This window comes from Sus scrofa, chromosome 11 (assembly GCF_054392235.1).
Source record: "Sus scrofa isolate SSC_HxYL_T2T_F1_AM1 chromosome 11, Sscrofa_HxYL_maternal_Yorkshire_Landrace_v2.0, whole genome shotgun sequence".
NCBI classification, from domain to species: domain Eukaryota; kingdom Metazoa; phylum Chordata; class Mammalia; order Artiodactyla; family Suidae; genus Sus; species Sus scrofa.
Genome location: NC_139393.1, coordinates 4,287,458 through 4,305,626, shown reverse-complemented (window position 1 = coordinate 4,305,626; position 18,169 = coordinate 4,287,458). Strand labels below are relative to the sequence as shown.

General features: G+C 49.4%; 1 protein-coding gene and 2 long non-coding RNA genes across 20 annotated transcripts in view; all 3 read right to left on the bottom strand.

The window, feature by feature from the left end:
- The window catches only part of LOC100523747 (phospholipid-transporting ATPase IB), a 516,337-nt gene that overhangs the window by 132,710 nt on the left and 365,458 nt on the right, over nt 1-18,169 (bottom strand). The window lies entirely within an intron of this gene.
- On the bottom strand, nt 697-9,620 carry LOC146398482 (uncharacterized). The gene is made up of 2 exons (XR_014819016.1): nt 8,600-9,620; nt 697-8,159 (listed from the first exon to the last, which is right to left on the bottom strand). It is a non-coding gene; the product is annotated as an uncharacterized LOC146398482 (long non-coding RNA).
- Nucleotides 10,448-18,011, bottom strand: LOC146398481 (uncharacterized). Its single transcript, XR_014819018.1, has 2 exons — nt 12,449-18,011; nt 10,448-11,196 (listed from the first exon to the last, which is right to left on the bottom strand). It is a non-coding gene; the product is annotated as an uncharacterized LOC146398481 (long non-coding RNA).

The window sequence follows — 18,169 nt, the reverse complement described above, 5'->3', positions numbered from 1 at the left end:
TTAGAGACATTTATCTAAACGAAAGGAGTTGTGACCTTTGCATTATCTGCGATTCTAGTACCTTCTCTTTCCAACCGGGAATTTTTCCATCTTACGTTTTCCCCACATGAAGCAAACAAACCAAATCAGGCTTCCAACAAAAGCGACAAACACTTGATCTGTGTTGAGATTTACATTTTCAGGAAGATCAAAACCTCCCTTTGTCGGTGAGAAAAAGGAACAGAATAAGGGCATTTTAACCTCCCTCTGTGGGTGCCAGTATGAGGCCCTTACTAATCATCTTTAATTTTTTTCTAAACTGGAATTACAGGCCAACAGCAGAAGATACACGATACACAATGAGGTCATACTTGCAGAACGCAAAGCACTGTGGACGGTATTCACTACTCCTGGCCTTTATGAACTTGTACGTGACCTCCTGGAGTCTAAAACTGCAAAGCATCCAATGGGAGACGCCTAGGAAAAACAGCTCGGTTTCTGAAGCGTCGATTTCGTAGCCTTTCCACTTGTGTCTTTTGAAGGACGACTGTCAGGACCACATACAAAACAATCACTAAGGCGGAAGAGACTCAGACGCGTCTCCGAGGCGGGTGTAGGTCAGCTCTCCAGCCTGCTGTGGAGAGTCTGGTCTTTACCCTGAGGGCCAGAGCCTGTTTGAAGATCAGAAATGGTTACTCCAGATGACACTACCTATCCTTTTTCATTCTCGCTATACCCAAATTCGATCCGTGGCCTGTAAACCAAGTATACAGGGATTTCTGTGTTCAAATTGCCAGCTTAGCAGCTGTTGCACGCACAGATTTGGGCTCACCCATTCACTCATCTGCTTGCTGAAGAATCTGACTCTTACTAAAGAATCAAGATCTATTTTGTTTTCTCAAACACCATAATGCTCAAGCAGCATCATGGGTGGGACGCGGCCACGGCCATCACAGGCAGTCGTGGCCATAAGCCCTTCCTCCCGACTCTAGGTAAGTCTGTGGGTAAGGACAGGTGACCCTGCAAAGTCATGGCACGGGCTTGCCCTAGGTGCCAACCTAAACTGAGGGATTGCTTCCAGGGATCATGAGAGTTACCCTAGGAATGCCGCTGACTTGCAAAGGACCAATCTCAAAGCTTAGGAGAAAAGACATGGGAAGCGAAGACAGGACTTCATCAAATAGAAAAGAAGGGCAAAAGAAGTTCAGAAAAGTACAGGAGAGGCTAAACGAAGCTCAAAAAGGCAGAAAGTTGGTGAATCAGCCAATAGCTATTCAAAACTGTGAGGGTTCCCTTTTTAGCAATTAGCCCTAAGATTGCTTTCATAACAAAGATGACAATTTTTGTTGTTGTTTTGTTTTGGCTGTACCCTCAGCATGTGCAAGTTCCTGGATCAGGGATTGAACCCTCGTCCTGGTAGTGAGTTGAGCTGCTGCAGTGACAAGGCTGGATCCCTAACCCACTGAGCCACCAGGGACCTGCAAGGCGACACTTTTAAGGAAATACTAGATTAGACAGGAGACCACGTCTTTGATTCTAACATGGACTACAGCCATGAAAGTGGTAACACTTTTCTATTTACACAACAAATATTTAAAGTCTACTTTATGCCGGGGTCTGTGATGGGAACTGGGCAGACGAGATCCCTGCCTTCGCGGAGCTCTCAGGACAGTGAGGGAGATGGGACAAAAATACACAAATAGGTACACAATAAAACATCAGGTGTAATGAGCACGACACAGAAGGTAAGGTCACGCAGTGGAGAGTGATGGGGCTGCTGTTTTAGAGAGAGTGTGGGAAAAGTCTTCTTGAGGCGGTAACATCTGTGCAGGTCTGGAGTTTGAGGGAGTGAGTGTTGAAAGGAACATCCGGCGGAGAGCGGTCCAGGCAGAGGAACTGCTGACAGTCTGAACACAGACAGCGGTGATGTGCTCAAACACCACCACAGAGCCAGTCTGGCTGCAGATTCTGGCGGGGGGGTGGGGGCAGAAGTTCGAGGGGGTAGGTGACTGTAGGTCACTGTGAGGAGTTTGAATTGCGTTGCTAACTATGGTAGGAAACCACTGGAAGGTTCTGAGCAGAGGGTGAAATGCTCTGAGTGATGCTTTTAAGGAATTCTTCACGGGAGAACAGAGCCTGGAGGACCAAGAACAGAATAGTAACAACTGCAATCCCAGTTCGGAAACTATGGCAGCAAACCATCCAGGAGGAGGATACTGGTGGTGTGTGGCCCTGTGTCCCTAGAGTAGCCTCTCACTGCTGTTGACATTTAGATTACTCCCAACACAATAAAAAATTCAGTTCCTGGGGTTCCTGCTTTGGTGCGGTGGGTTAAGGATCTGGCATCACCACAACTGCAGTGCAGGTCGCACCTCCAGCTTGCATTTGTTCCCTGGCCCAGGAACTTCCGTATGCCACAAATGTGGCCAAAAAAAAAAATTTTTTTTTTTTCAGTTCCTGCAGAAAGTGTACAGAGTTTCAATTTAGCGTGGGGAAAAAAATCTGGGAATAGATAACAGTGAAGGCTGCACAACATTCTGAAGGTAATGCCTCTGAACTGCATACATAAAATGGATCATAGAACTAAAACCACAAAACTCTTGGGATAAAACACAGCATTAAATCTTTACAACTGTAGATTTGGCAGTTTCTCAGCTCTGACACCAAAAGCATAGTGACAAAAGCAAAAAATAGATCAATTAGACCTCATCAAAATTAGAAATGTTTGTGTTTCAAAAGACACCATCTCCAAGTGAAAAGACAACCGGCAAAATGGAGAAGATATTTGCCAAGATTTATCCAGTAAGGAACCTGTACCCAGAATGTGTAAAGGACTCTGACAACTCAATTGTAAAAAATAGCTCAAGTTAAAAGTAAGCAAAGGCTCCGAACAGACATTTTTCCAAAGAAGATATACAGATGTCCAGTAAGGGCAGGAAGAGAGGCTCAACCATCATTCGCCATCAAGGAAATGCAAAACCAAGACCACACAAGATACCATTTCATGCCCACGTGGGCAGCTATAACAAAAAAAGTCGGTACTAACCAGAGGTGGCAAGCACATAGTGTATTATAACAATTACGACCCTCATACCCTGCCGACAGGAAAGTAAAATGGTGTAGCCACTTTGGAAAACCGTCAGGCGGTTTCTCAGCAGGTTATGCCTGCTTACCCCATGACCCGGCAATTCCGCTCCTGGGCACATGCCCAAGAGAGATGCAAACATACAAATGAAACACGCAAACACTTGACATGAATGTTGAGAGCTGCATGACTCACAGCAGCCAAACGTCCACCCACTGGTGAATGGATACAACGTGGAAGAGCCGTACAAGACAGCATCACTGAGCTCCTAAGAGGAAAGACGCTTCGGTGTTCTGCTACGTGGGGCCACACGGATGAACCCTGGAACTCTCACGCTAAGGGAAAGAACCATGTTGCATGATTCTATTTGTAGGGAATGTCCAGAACAGGCAAATCCATCGAGACAGAGAGTAGAACAGTGGTTGCCAGGAGCCGAGGGAGTTTGGGTGGGAGTGGGAAGTGGCTGCTGATAGGGAAGGTGTTTCTTCGGGGGTGATGACAATGCTTCATCACTCAGGTGAGAGCTGTACCTCCAGGTGAATCTATGAGAAACCACAGTATTGTATACTTTAATGGGCAAACGGCATGCTATGTAAGTAATACACCAATGAAGCTGTTATTAAGAAAAATTCAGTTCTTCCAGTGTAATTAGCCACATTGCAAATGCTCAGGAGCCACAGGGCTGGCGGCTGCTACTCTCCAGAGGTCAGATACAGACATCTCCATTGTCACGGAAGTTTCACTGGACTCTGCAGGCCAGAGGCAGAAAATAATGACTGCATTTAGCACAGATTCTAAAGGCAGAGAGGACAGGATTTGGTTTTGATTTGGATGGGGGCGGAGAAAAGGGGGAAGCCCAGGAGATGTTGAGGTTCGTGGTCTGAGTGACCAGGTGGGCGGTGGTATCGTTTACTTGGTCACATGAACACAGAGGCACTGGTTCAAAGCGTGGCCCTGAACACCTGCTACTGTGTGATCAGTATCTGAAATTCACAACAGGAGGAAGAGACAGCAGGAAAGTACAATCCTATTAAGAGAAAAGGATATTTGGGAAAATGAGGCGGGAAGGAGTTGGTTTAGTAGAAGAAATTCCCAGCGATGAGAGTGTGCAGACCTCCTTGCTGTTCTGCTGTTTAGCATTTTGCCACTTTAGGTTCTGGCTCTCAGCGTCCACACCCACAAAATGGGGCGGAGGGGGGTTCTATCAGGTACAGACAACGGTGACTGCACTGTCACTAAGGGTCCTCATGTAGGGAAAATCCTAAGAGTTTAAGGTCCATGTTCTTAGCTGCTCACTCAGCCCCAGGTATTCGAAGGTCGAAACTTGAGAATTTCAGAGCTTCCTCCTGTTCAGTTCCATTCAGGATGTGATTCCTGGTCTCACGAATGGAGAAGAAGGTTTTAACTGAGAAGAGCAGTGGACGGAGGGCCCTGGACGTCCACCTGCCTTATGCTCTAATGGGGTCTAGAGAACACACTCAGATGGACCGGTTAGAAGAAGCCGGAGACTAAGCTGACAACCAAGGTTGACGATTATGGTTTGACAACTTTCCAATTTCCTTCTGAGAGTAATGTTGCAAATGCTGGTATGATTGCAGTACTAAAAGAAATGAAATATACAAAGTATTTGTCCAAACTTGGAGAGCTTAGAATGTGTTTCCTATTTTATAGATGTACACATAATAAACAGAAAACTGTCAACAAAACACTGAAATTGATAACGTTACTATAAGACAGGCCCCCGTTCTAAGCACTTTACACATGTAAGTATACTTCCAACCACTGCATGAAATGCTAACGTGATTATTATCATTACCAATACGAAACATTGTTATATATCATATCCCTTTAATACTCTACAATGATATGAAATGGTACTATCACCTGCCTATCTCAGATTGAGAAAACTGGGCCAGCAAAGAGAAGTGAAATCACATGCAAAAGGTCACATACTTAGTGAGAAACTGTAAATTGTGTACATGAGAGGTTTTTAGGGAGTTCCCTGATGACCTAGGGGTTAAGGATCTAGCACTGTCACTGCAACAGTGCGGGTTCGATTCCTGGGCCAGGAACTTCTGCATGCCACTGGTATAGCCCCCCACCCCCCAAAAAAAACACAGAGAGAGAAAGAGGTTCTCGTTAACTGAGTTAGAAAAGTGATCCACAAAGAATAAAAGAGAACACCTTGAAGTGGAAAAATGAGATTAAGAAGTACCTTTGGCAAATACCATATGATATCACTTATATCTGGAATCTAATATACAGTACAAATGAACCTTTCCACAGAAAAGAAATGCATGGACTTGGACAGCGGACTTGTGGTTGCCGAGGGGGAGGGGGAGGAGGAGGGAGAGGGATGGACTAGGAATCTGGGGTTAATAGATGCAAACTATTGCCTTTGCAATGGATAAGCAAAGAGATCCTGCTGTATATCCATGCTCCACTTGTGATGGAGCATGATGGAGGATAATGTGAGAAAAAGAGTGTGTGTGTGTGTGTCTGGGTCACCATGCTGTGCAGGAGAAAACTGACACAACACTATAAACCAACTATCGTGGAAAAATAAAAATCACTAAAAAGAAGCAGTCTTTTGGAATACCACCGCCGCCCCGGGAGGCACTTTCTAGGACAGAAGTAAGGCGGCCAGGCGGTAAGACTCCCAGAGTGGAGGTTCGGTTCCCGAGCAGCCACACGCCTGTGGAACAGCAGCAGCACCTGGATTTTCCGAGGTAGCTGCGGGTGTTTCATCAGCCCAGAGTTGCTCAGTCTCAGCACTGTTGATGCTTCTCTCGGTCATTCTTAGTTGTGGGGACTGTTCTGTGTGCTGTGGGATGTTTGGCAGCAAAGACACCCAAAAATGTCTCCAGACACAGCCAAGATCTCCTGGGGGCAAAACCCCCCGACTGAGAACCCCGCACTGGAGGAACGAAAGCAGAGGAGCTGGAATAAGTATAGCGAATACAGCCCGCAGTACGAAGGGACGAGGAGGAGCGGAGAGTGTGGGGGGACCTCGCTGTTGACAGGATCAGCCGAGAAACAGGGTGCGGCCTTGGTAGAAAGGGATGCACATGATGCATCCTAGGGGGCTTCTAGCATTTTACCATGCACTGATTTCTAACTCGTCATGGTAATAAAACGCTCCTGGGCGTTACGGGAAGCGGCTGGGCTTGCGGTCATCTGAGTACGCGAGGAAACCTGGCGCGAAGCCAGGATAACCCGGCTGTCTCAGCTCCTCCTTTGGGAAGGATAACTCAACATGGCATTTTAGTCTTCCGCTTAGGAAAGAGCATCTCCTGCCCCCAGTAAAGCTAATACCGTCTGGAAAGAATTTATTCCTTGGAGGAGAAACTCCCAAACTAACTTGAGATTCTGGGACACGAGAAGAGCCTTTGAAGACAGCATCCTGCTAACAAGCCACGAGTTGTCCCTCTGACACCCTCCGGGGGAAATTCCCATGGACTAGATGGTTCTCCTCAAGGTTGCACTTGAGCTGTTTTAGAGGCAAGGGCCTGTGGGCACCATCCCGTTAAAAGTGGCCCACAACACCCCCTGGAGAGAGGCGCTTGGGTCCTCAACACTGGCTTGTGGAGGAATGGATCATCAGTCAAGGCTGGAAAAGCCCATTTCGATTGTCTAGTTTCTTCTAGAAGCACCATCTCTCCTCTTCATATTCTGTCTTTGACTTTTTTTTTTTTTTTTTTTTCCCCACACGCATGGCATGGAGAGGTTCCCGGACCAGGGATTGAACTGCCACAGCGGTGACGATGCTGGATCCTTAACCCATTGGAGCCACCAGGGAACTCCTCCAGTGATTTCTCTCTTGATAAGAAAAAAGTAACCCCCACACCAAGGTGAGTAGTTGGGTTCTCCAAGCCAGCCTCTGACATTATTTAACCACCATCTCCATAAAAAACAGTTAGAAGGTTACTGCAGAAGAGGCAGACGGGGTGGCAAGATGGATAATTGGGAGGAAGGGGGCTAGAAAGAGAAGAAAGACCAGGTCAGGCAAGAAGGGAGGTCACCTCTGGAAAGGCCTGCAGGTGGACCTCTGCCTGGCTGGAGTGGAACCAGAAGCTGCGTGGTGCGGGGCCGGGGCTGGGGGGTGGGCATGACGGTGGCCTGTTCTAGAACAGTGAGGGCAGCAGGGGCCAAACCGTGCAAGGTCCCAGAGGGGTGCCTGTAAAAGAGACCCATGCCATGAGCATGTGGGGGAGGGCTCTCACCAGATCTCTGTGAATCGGCAGGATGCTGGGCACTCGAGGGCTCCCAGAGCCAGGGCGGAGGGAGGAGGGTCAGGCTGCCCACTGCGTCACAACAGCCGGCATTTCACTGCATGATGGAGATCGGCAAGCCTTCTGCAGACTGAGGACCAGATCCACCCAGGGGAGAGGTGGATTGAGAGAGGAGGGGGTCACTGCCCCACCCTGAGGCCCAGGGAGGTCCAGGAGGGGGTCCAGAGTGGAGGACCCCAACAAGGCAGGAAGAATCGCATCTGCTCTGTGGGCTAAAACACCAAGTCACGTCTCAGAGGCTCTGCTGTGGCCACACGTGCTATCAACCCCAATGGAATAATGGTGCCCATGACAGACGGCGGAAGAGTTATTACAGGAGCTGGAAGCCCTGTCCTGAGAGCCAGCCACCTACTGGAGGCCAGAATAACGCCTTGGTGCCGGGACCCTCCGACCCACAGCAGCCACTGGGCCTGGGTGTCCAGACTGGCGTTATTTGCAAAATCTGGTTGGATCCAGGGACTGATGTAACGTAGCATTAGCCAAGTGAGGTTTAGAAATGCAGCCACTAAAACAGACTGTTGTGAACAGTGGGAGAAGAAACCACAGGTGCCCACCACGGGACTAGTGACAGCCCCCAGGGCCGCGTGCAAAAAGTGCTTTGAAAACATCTGCGGGAAAGCCCACCACGTGTACGAAAATCACGTCTCATCTTCTAAACAGACACAGCGATCAAGGAACTCACCTCAGACCCTTCCAAAGGCGAGGCTGATGACATCTTATAAAGATGCCACTTCAACGAAACGCTCATTAAAAGCATGACATCATGGCCCAGCGAAACCACAAAATCGTATTCAGAAAGGGCTCTGACAAAAAGCAGAATTTGAAGACAAAGTTATGGTGTCTGCAGCCAGAGAAGACAGGGTTTAGCAATCAAGAAAACAGATGGCGTGAGTGCATGCATTTAGTGCCGAGGGTCCGTGGAGCACCTGAATTCTGCGCCACAGGCCTCTCGCTCACACACGACTTTATTGGGAGAATCAGGGGAGGCAGAACCATCCCCCGACAGCAGGGCACCTGCCGAGAACTCTGGCTGGAGAGCAGATGCCAAGTTCCTCTCGCTTTCTTTCGCCTAGGCTTTTTGCTTCTAGAACCTTCCGCAGGCATAGTTCGAGCACCCTGATCCCCCACCCTTTAACAGGCTCTCCTTTCCCCATCTCACTCTTTGGGCCCCAGAGGCTCAGAGGAGAAACTATGCCAACCAGCTATGATGAGACCGACATCGAGTTTCAAATAACTAATTTACAAATCAACGAAGACCGCATTCTGCCCAGATGCCTGAACGGTCTGTATTACAAACAAAATGATGCTTTCTCCTTCCAACAGTGCGTATCCATGAGGAGAAAATTTATTTGCTCCTTCGTCTGCAGAGAGTGGGATGAACCCTTGGAAAGGCTGCCAAAGGTAGAGTGTATACAAGTGTTAGCGATCACAATCACAGGCACCCCCGGCGCTGGGTTAAGCTCTGGTTACATAAGCCTTTTGCTGGATTTTCTCCTCCTACTGGTGTTTCTGATGGATGAAGTTCAGGATATGAAACTCGGATTTCAACCTTTCTCTTTCTTCCCTTTTGTTTACTAAAAATAGATTTAAGAGGACGTAAACACGATGGCAAGTAAACTCGATGGCCCAGGTCAAGCAGCCACCCCAGAGGGCACAGACTTGGTTTGTTCCCAAGGTGTAGCTGAATTCCACGGCCCTCCTCCGTGCTTGGGAGGGGGGCGTGACTAGCTGTTGCCTATCAGATGTGGGCAGACGTGATGAATCGCTTCCTGCCTGAGGTTAAGAGCCCATGGTCCCTCTCCCGCACTCTCCCCCGACCCGGCTCCTGGTGGGGAGGCTGCGCGAGAACGCGGGGTCCATGCACCCGATGGACCCCGGGCTCATTTTAATCCAGGGCTGGAAGACACACTGACATGGACGTGATGGTTGCGAAGGAAGAAGCTGATGCTCACGGATCCCGGAACCAGAATGCAGGGATGTCAGACAGGGCCATGGGGGAGGCACTGGGGTGCACTAGGAGGCAGCAGGGGGGAGGGAGAGCATGGCCCAGAGCCTTCAGTAGAGTTTTCATGGGACAACAGCAACATGTGCGAGCTCAGGGCTGGAGGGCGTGAGTAATTTCAACAGCTTCTGGGTTACAGGGCCATCCCTAGTTGTGTGAGAACGGCCCTGGGGTGATTTAGGGCAGGGGATGTTGGTCTGGTGCCAGAGAGTCAGAGAGAGGTGGCTGTGGCTGTGGGTGCTGGACTGGTAAGCTGTGGATCAAAGTCACGCTGGTGGGGCTCCAGGAATTAGCTAACCTCAGAAGGTGCAGTCTCTCCAGGATGGAGGATCAAACAGCAGCGCATCACAAATGCAGAAAATAAGAACATACAGTCAACACCCCCAAGAACGAATGCACCTCTCCATGTGCTGGTGAGATGAGGAAGAAACAAGCCTTCACTGGGCTAAACCCCTGATATGTGGGGGCTGTTTGTTGTAGCTGCGGCTCCTACCCTAACACCCCTAAATCCAACTTCCCTATAGAGTTATAGGGTGAAATCCTGGCTCGCGCTTCCTACCACTGTACACCAGACCCAACTGTTTCGAACCCACCAAAGACAGGGTTTACTACGGGAGACCTTCAAAACCTAGACTCATTCCACCAAGTGAAACCAAGGGCCTTTCTGCCCCATTCTGTGCTCCCAAGAACAGAGCTGCCAGCACAGGAGGCAGACTCGGCCAGACCTGGTCATGATGCTGAAGACAAATCAGACCAGGAAAAAACAATTTCTGGATTAGAAAACCTGGTTTTCAGGGTACAACAACGACTGGGTTATGAGTAAGTGGTGATTTACATCTACCTGCTAGCTACAGTTTTGTTTTTACACATCTAAGGAGCTTCCATAGGGAAGTGCCCTTCTGGTTTTCAGGGAGCAAGTTCCACGCGCTTCCTTCGAGTGCGTTAGGATTTTAGGAACGTCCACACTGCCCTGTCCTCTCAGCGGGTTCCTCGGGTGGCAGGGGCCACATGGAATTGCTACCCCCCTCGTCTGTGCCATGTTGCATCACAGTGTTCATCTCTGGATCTTTTTCAGTCTTTTTCACTTAATGTAACTCTTTTATTTTTAATTGCTTATGGTTATTTTTATTATAGCGGATTTCCAGTGTTGTGCCAATTTCTGCTCTACAGCAACGTGACCCAGTTATGTACCTACGCCCATTCCCATTCTCACATTATGTCCATCACGGTCTCTCCCACGAGGCTGGATACAGTTCCCTGCGCTGCACGGCAGGACCTCACTGCTTGTCCATTCTAACAGGAATAGTCTGCATCTACTAACCCCAAACTCCCAGTCCCTCCCAGTCCCTTGCTCCCCACCCTGGGCAACAGCAAGTCTGTTCTCTATGTGTGAGTCTGTTTCTGTTCTGTAGACAGGTTCATTTGCGCCATATTTTAGATTCCACATATAAGTGATAGCATCTGGTATCTGTCTTTCCCTTTCTGACTTATTTCACTTAGCACGAGAATCTCTAGTTGCATCCTGTTCTTTTACTATTAATTTTTTTGGTTGTGCCTGCAGCATGCAGAAGTTCCCAGGCCAGGGAATCGAACCCGCACCACAGCAGTGACAACACAGGATCCTTAACTGCTGGGCCACCGGGGAATTCCTGTTTTTCCTTTATTTTAAATCTTTAAACATCTGTACACAGTATGGTCAATGACTTTTAAAGGGGAACACAATGTTGGCTTACGGTTTCTGCATCTTACTTTTATTCAAAAAAAATTTTTTTAGGGCCACACCTCCAGCATATGGAGGTTCCCAGGTTAGGGGTTGAATCGGAGCTACAGCTACCGGCCTACACCGCAGCCACAGCAGCTCAGGATCCGAGCCGCGTCTGCGACCTAGACCACAGCTCAGGGCAACGTCGGATCCTTAACCCACTGAGCGAGTCCAGGGATCGAATCCGCAACCTCATGGTTCCCAGTCGGATTCATTTCTGCTGCGCCACAACGGGACTCCCTCACTTTAAAACATAGTGCTTTGCTGGTAAACTCTGCGACGGAAACAGGACATTGTCCTGACAGGTTCAGGAACAGTACGATCAGGCAGACGAGCGAAGTGTTCACTAATGTGATCTTGGGTCCTTCAGTCCTACCCCCGAAACAGCCCTCTAGCCCATCCCCTTCGTCCCCTGCCATTGTCACCACACGAGACCGCGGCAACAGTCAACCAACCAGACCCCAACAATCATGCTGGCCTGAGCAGTCACATTAAAATTCATCAGATCTGTGGCCCTCTGCTTACAACCCATGGATGGCTCCCACTCCACTTATATCATTGAGTTCCCTGGTGGCCTAGCAGTTAAGGACTCAGCAGTGCCACTGCCGTGGCTCAGGTTACTGCTATGGTGTGGGTTGGATCCCCAGCCTGAGAACTCTCACATACCCTGGGTGCGGCCAAAAGAAAAAAAATGAATTAAAAAAAAACCCTTATATACAAGAGGCTCATCAGTCCCAAAAGGCTACGGACGGTCTGATGCCTTCACATCCACACTTCAGCACCCACAGGAATCTGTCTCACAAGCCTGGTCCTCAGCCCTCCACCCGCAGGTGCCTCCTGTGTGAGTCACCCCTCATCCCAGGCTCTTCCATACCTGACGCCCTTTCCTGGCTCCTCCTATCCAAGCACTGCCCATGCAGTCACATCCTCTGGCAGGCAACCCTTAAGGCTGGGACCTGGGAGCCACTGTCTTTCACCCTGACTGTTCTTATCACACTGCTTGTTCACTCCGGCTTCCTCCAGCACAAGCTCTCTGGGGGCAGGGAATTTGCCTGTTACGTGCACTCCTGTCTGCCCAGAAACCAGGATGGGCCTGGCACTCATCTCTTTTTAAAAATTTTAGGAGTTCCCATCATGGCAGAGCAGAAATGAATTCAACAAGGAATCATGAGGTTGAGGGTTCAATCCCTGGCCTCGCTCAGTGGGTTAAGGATCTGGCGTTGCTGTGAGCTGTGGTGTAGGTCACAGACGTGGCTTGGATCTGGTGTTGCTGTGGCTGTGGTGTAGGCTGGTGGCTACAGCTCCAATTGGACCCCTAGCCTTGGAACCTGCACATGCTGGGGATGTGACCCTAAAAAAAATTTTTTTCAATGAATGAGTAATTGATTTTAAGAAGGTGCAATCTCAGAGAACAAAGGCAGTCATGCCCCAATTTAGCTTAATGTGGAACAGTGCAAGTCCGCGGAACTTAACACGATACAAAATGACCAAATTTACAGAAACAGGTACAGGTCATAAATAGTTCAAGCCGAAATGACCCAGTAATGCTACAGGCAGAATGGATGTGTTTCTTTTTATACATTATTATAAATGCGCAATATTATTTCAGCGTATGAAACAGCCCTCTTCTGATAGGGGCACATTTATCAAAAAGTATAAAATAGCCTCCTCCAAAAATGTTCAGAGACCCCACTGTTTAATTAGTGCCAACACAGTAACTATCCACAAGCCATTTCTTCTGGAAAGAGAAGGGAATGTTTTCAGAGTATGGACCATGACAAATCAAGAATAAATTTTTTTTCAGGCATTTTTCTCTGTGGGCAAGTTTAATCTTTTCCCCATCACCTCTTTCTTAAATTTCATCAAAATCTGAGTATTTCCTTTATTTATGTATTTTTTTTCTTTTTGGCTGCACCTGCGGCATGTGGAAATTCCCGGGCCAGGGACTGAACCCGAGCCACAACAGGGACAACACCGGATCCTTAATCTGCTGAGCCACAAGGCAACTCCCAAATTTCCTTTTTCAAAAAAGCAAACCTGATTTTATGTCCCTTTTGCCAATCATCACATTCCATTTCAAGGAAGGCTGCTCAAATACACATATTTTCACCGAGTGCAGCCTGACCCCAAGTTCTTGATAAGTCTCGGTCCCGGCAAAGGTGAAACCTCTGGTTTTAGCTTGGAATCACGTGTCAGATGAACAGGGGTTGGCGGGGAGCTGCAGGCAGGCCGTGGCAGCAAGGGGAAGGGTGTGACGGTTGGGAGAGATGTGATTTAAGGAGCTGCTGGGGTGGGAAAATGTATTCTGCAACTTGAAATGAATCATCACAAGCCTCGCTGGCAGAGGAGTGCCGTGAAAACTTCATCCAAAGCATGCAAATCTAGCCACGCGGAATTCTTGGGAGCTTCCTACGGAATGAACCACAGACCCGCGCGTTCTCAAAAACGCTTCTTCCCAACAATGACGGTGGGGAAGGACCAGCCCTGTATGGATGGAGGCCTCCCTCAAGGAAGGTGGAGAGAATTTCCGGGAAAAATCCATCCCCTTCGCGACCCGTTCACAGAGCACGAAACAACACAACACGGTTCTTGCATCTCAGCCCCTGGTCCAGCGAATCACTCGGGCACGGAGCATGGCAGAGGTCAGCCGCCAGCAGGACCTGGGGGCTGGAGGGGGCTCTGAGAGACTGGGGTCCCTCTGCTTTGAGGGTGCCCCAGGGTGTCTCAAATTGGCGCCACATTCTTACACGTCTCTGGGAGTGGTGCGAATGCCCCTTCTAAGGGGCGACTCAGTGTGTAACAGGAGCTCACTTCTTAGGACCATCGGCACATAAACAGGTAATCTGAGCAGGTGCCACATCCTGCTCTTCTCAAACTTGCAAGCTTTCTTGATTTTCACCTCGGCCGTCCCTCCCCGCTCCTCCACTGAAAAAAAAACAAAACCCACCATGCTCTTGTCGGACCTTGTGTGTTTCTCTCCACGATGGTCTTATCGTTCTTCAAGGCAAAGGCGACTCTTCTATTTCCAACCCTTCAGCAAAGAAACTCCCCACCTGGGGTTTAGGGACCTGACTCTGACCTAAGGCCCCCCTGCCACCACATGGTTCCCTTGGTACAGCTCTCCCCACTAGGGATGTCTCACAGAGCCAGAGAGGATGCAGGAGCTGCATGAGGCATGTTCTGATGCATAACTGCACGAGGATACAGGAAAAAGGAGCAGAGGTTCCCTGTCCAGGGCCAGGGAGGCTCAGTGTCTGCAAATGCTCAGCAGAGGCTGAACAGAGTCCAGAGTCCAGCTCCGCCCCTTGGGAGCCAAGCCCACAGGCCTTCCAGGCTCCCTGGCAGCACGAGCCCAGTGGGCTTGCTTGGTCCCAGCCAGGAACACTCCTTCTCCCTGCCTTGCCCCCCATCTCCCCTGTCCCATCTGATCCCCTCTACTCATCTTTTTTTGCCATGTCCATGGAACGCAGAAGCCCCTGGGTGAGGGATCGAACCCACACTATAGCAGTGACAACGCTGGGTCCTTAACCTACTGCATCACCAGGAAACTCCCCTACTCATCATTCAAAAACTTGAGTATGGCTTCCTTGGACAAGACGCTGCCTTGACCCATGAGCCTGCAGCCTGTAGGACACAGCATGTTGGCCACCAAGCAATTACTTATGTAATACCTGATGGTTAGCTCTGACCTGGCACGAGTCCCCAGAGAGCAAGATGGGTGGCGCTGTGTCCACCACACCCCCAGGGCCTGGCACCTCACAGGTTTGCTGTGATTCTGCTGAATAAATAAGTTCTCAAAACATGTTCCCTCCTCCCTGAACACGGCCCCAGCCCCTGGGGTAACCTCTCCCCTTCGGCTCTCCTGGAACATCCGGGACCTAACCAGGACTCCATTCACCTGACAAGAGATGATGGATTCATTTTCCCCCGACGGCACACAATACTCTCCTCAATCTAGATGCTCTTGATTATTTAATGCCTCCAAATAAAGTCCCGATCCCTCAACATCACCTGCAAAGCCCTCTGCGATCCAGCCCTCACCTGCCTTCTCAAACTTCTCCCTGCCTTCTACCCTGTAAGGGGTGAACTTCTCTAACGCTCCACATCTGCCCTGAAACACACACCACTTCGGTTGGCTCTGCCCTCCAACCCTCCAGCCCCCAACATCTCCACCTGCCTGGACTTCTGGGCTAAGCGTAGGCATTATCTCAGCCATTAATAATCTCACATGCAAAGTCTCTTATCTCGCTCTCTGCCCACTGCAATCCGAGAGCACTTTACCTATATTTTACCTGAATGATTTCCACCTTGTTCTAGAATTATCCACGTCCCCTACCAGACTGCAAGCTCTTTGAAGGTGAGACCCACACTGATTCATTTACCCATCGTCTCACCGAACAGGACCCCGGGAGGCCCTCCCAGGGGGGACCCCCCACTCACGTCCTCCACCTGCCTTTTTATCTAGAGAAAAACTTGAGTCAAAGAATCAATTTAATCAGAGAAGTGAGAAAATACAGAGAAAAAGAAAAATGGTTGAACAAGACAATGAAACCAAGTCAAGGACCTTTAGTTCTTCCTCCAGGACTATAGACAATCTCCTGAGCTGTGTCCTTGGAGTGGTCGGGCAGGTGCTGAAGCCCCTCCGGTTGGAAGAAGTCGAGTGGGTGCTGCCCACAAGCACGGAGACCCCACACTGCTGGGAACCGAGGTTGATGACGCTGACTCCCAGTTACCCCACCATCAGCCAATCAGGACAGAGATGTGAACTGACCACGCTCTGCTCCTCAAACATGCCCAGACTCCTCACTCCGGGGGGGAGGGGTCACAGTCCTTGAGGCCCTAGCCTGCTGTGCTCCCCTCTGTGCCTGGCAATTCAAGCTACCTTTTCTGTTTCCTCCAACCCTGCCGCTGCGTTTCTATTTGGCGTCAGTGTACAGGAGCAGCCAAGATTTGGGCAACAATCGCCCTTAAAATCTACCAGTGTCGTGGCCTTAAATACCACGTAAATGAAGAAGGCTAAGGAGAAACAGTGTAATCATTTCTGCTGTGGACATTAGAATAGTGAGAATTTAGAAAGTGATTCTAGAATATTCATTCCATTTGTTAGATGCCAACTCCTGAGGTATTCCTAACACCGTCTTCTACTCTACTTTGCCAGATATGCCAACGTTTGCTATTTATTTCGCTGCCAACAGTTTCACTCAAAAGGTTACTGCTTACGACACACCTAAAAGAAAACCTCCACGCAGAAGGCTTAATACAGATGATGCAATAACAACACTGGTGAGGTTAGCAATAAGGAGTTTTTAAAATGGGGGGAAAAAAGCATCCTTCTGTCTGGCTGCTGGGCGAATTGCTAACCTGAGGGCAGCAGGTAAGGGTGGTGGAGACGAACTTGAAAATCACTCGATGATATCACTTAGGTCAATCAGGAAGCGTTGGGAGCCCATCATCCCCTTCTAAATAGAGATTGACATTAGGAGAGCAAACGGATTCATGTGATGGAATCTGGATAAACCATAGCGATTCCACCATAAACTACAAACCACCAACTCAAAGAACATCAGCACGATTCCGGATCGGAAAGCCAGCACCTCTGCTTCCCGGGGCGGGGGGCACACCCGCTCCTTCTGAGGTGGGCGAGGACACAACCATTTGCAAGACTTCTGTAGGTCAAAGGCAAGTGCTGCATATTTAGGGACAGGGGCAGTGTCGAGCTGGGAGGGTGGGGGTTCTGGGGACGGCACGCATGGTCGGTCCATGCTGTTTGCTGTCTCCTCCTGAGGTTGCCAGGCTGGGCTCAGGGACCAGGGGGCACCTGCCAAAGCTCTTCTTAGGCTCATCAGACACCCTGCTGCGTGTCACCAGCCCCGCCTGTCACCATGACGGCGGCTTTATCACCCAACTGTCAGACCTTCTAAAACAAACCACAGTCAACACGCCTATATTTGTAAGCCCTTATCCGCAAAACCGTTTCAAAAGAAATTAAATCCACTACGGGTGAAGATGAATTCCAGGAAAACTCGAGATGAAAGAAAATGATGCCACTAGAACGCCCCTCGGTGCGAGGGTGGGGCTAGAAGCAGAAACATTTGTTTTCTGATTTAGAGACTTAGGGACCCTCGGAGGAAAAGGAGGGCTGATGAACTTGAGCGGGGAGGTCACAGCGTATAACTGAGCGTGCGTGCACTTTGCTCGGTCAGGATGTGATCGGTCGCAGCACCTCGGCAAGGACCACTCAGGTTTGTCTGAAGCACAAAACGCACCACCACTGAAACAAAGAAGCCTGGAAGCCACAGTCCTTGCTTCTCCCAACAGTGAAAGGCCTTGTCTGATCAACATTAGGAGTAATTTTCCCCAGGGGGCTTAATGTGATTTGAGAGGGTGAACGAGGGGCATTCTCGCGCTAACATTTCTGTGTTCTGAGGCTCAAAGGGGTGTCTCATTAAGAGGCCACGCTTTGGATGGAGTGAGAAGCGTGGCCCATACAGGGTCAGACCTGGTGTCTCACAGCCGCGGGGAAGACTGAACCCCGCAGAGAGAACCAGGCCCCCCACAAACTTTACACGCTGGCTTGGAAAGTGTGTGTCAAGGAAGGAGACCCTCGCAGAAAACGGGGCAGAAAGTGAAACGCTCCAGGGATTCGAGTTATTTGGCAGAGAGGTATGTCAGGCTTGCAAAATGGAAGCCCAAGTAATTAGCAGAAAATTTCAAGCTCAGGACAAGAGGCATGGATGTTTCATTACAGCTACAGGGCTGTTGCTCAAGACCCTCGACTCAAACGGTGATTAATAATCAAGTGGAGAATTCCCAGTATTTAAACTCGGCAGGCACCTGGAAAGAAAAGGGGTTCTCAGAGCCAGATGGGTGAAGCCCCTAAGCTATAACCCCGAGACGAGCTCTCATTAGACGGGAGGTGCGTTTTTTTTTTTTTTTTTTTTTTCCCCGAAACGAGTTCTTGGGGGCTCTGGGTCTGTGGAACCGGGAATAGAAACTGCGAACAACTGGCACCCGAGGGGCTGCAAAGCTACTCGCTGCCGGTTAAACGG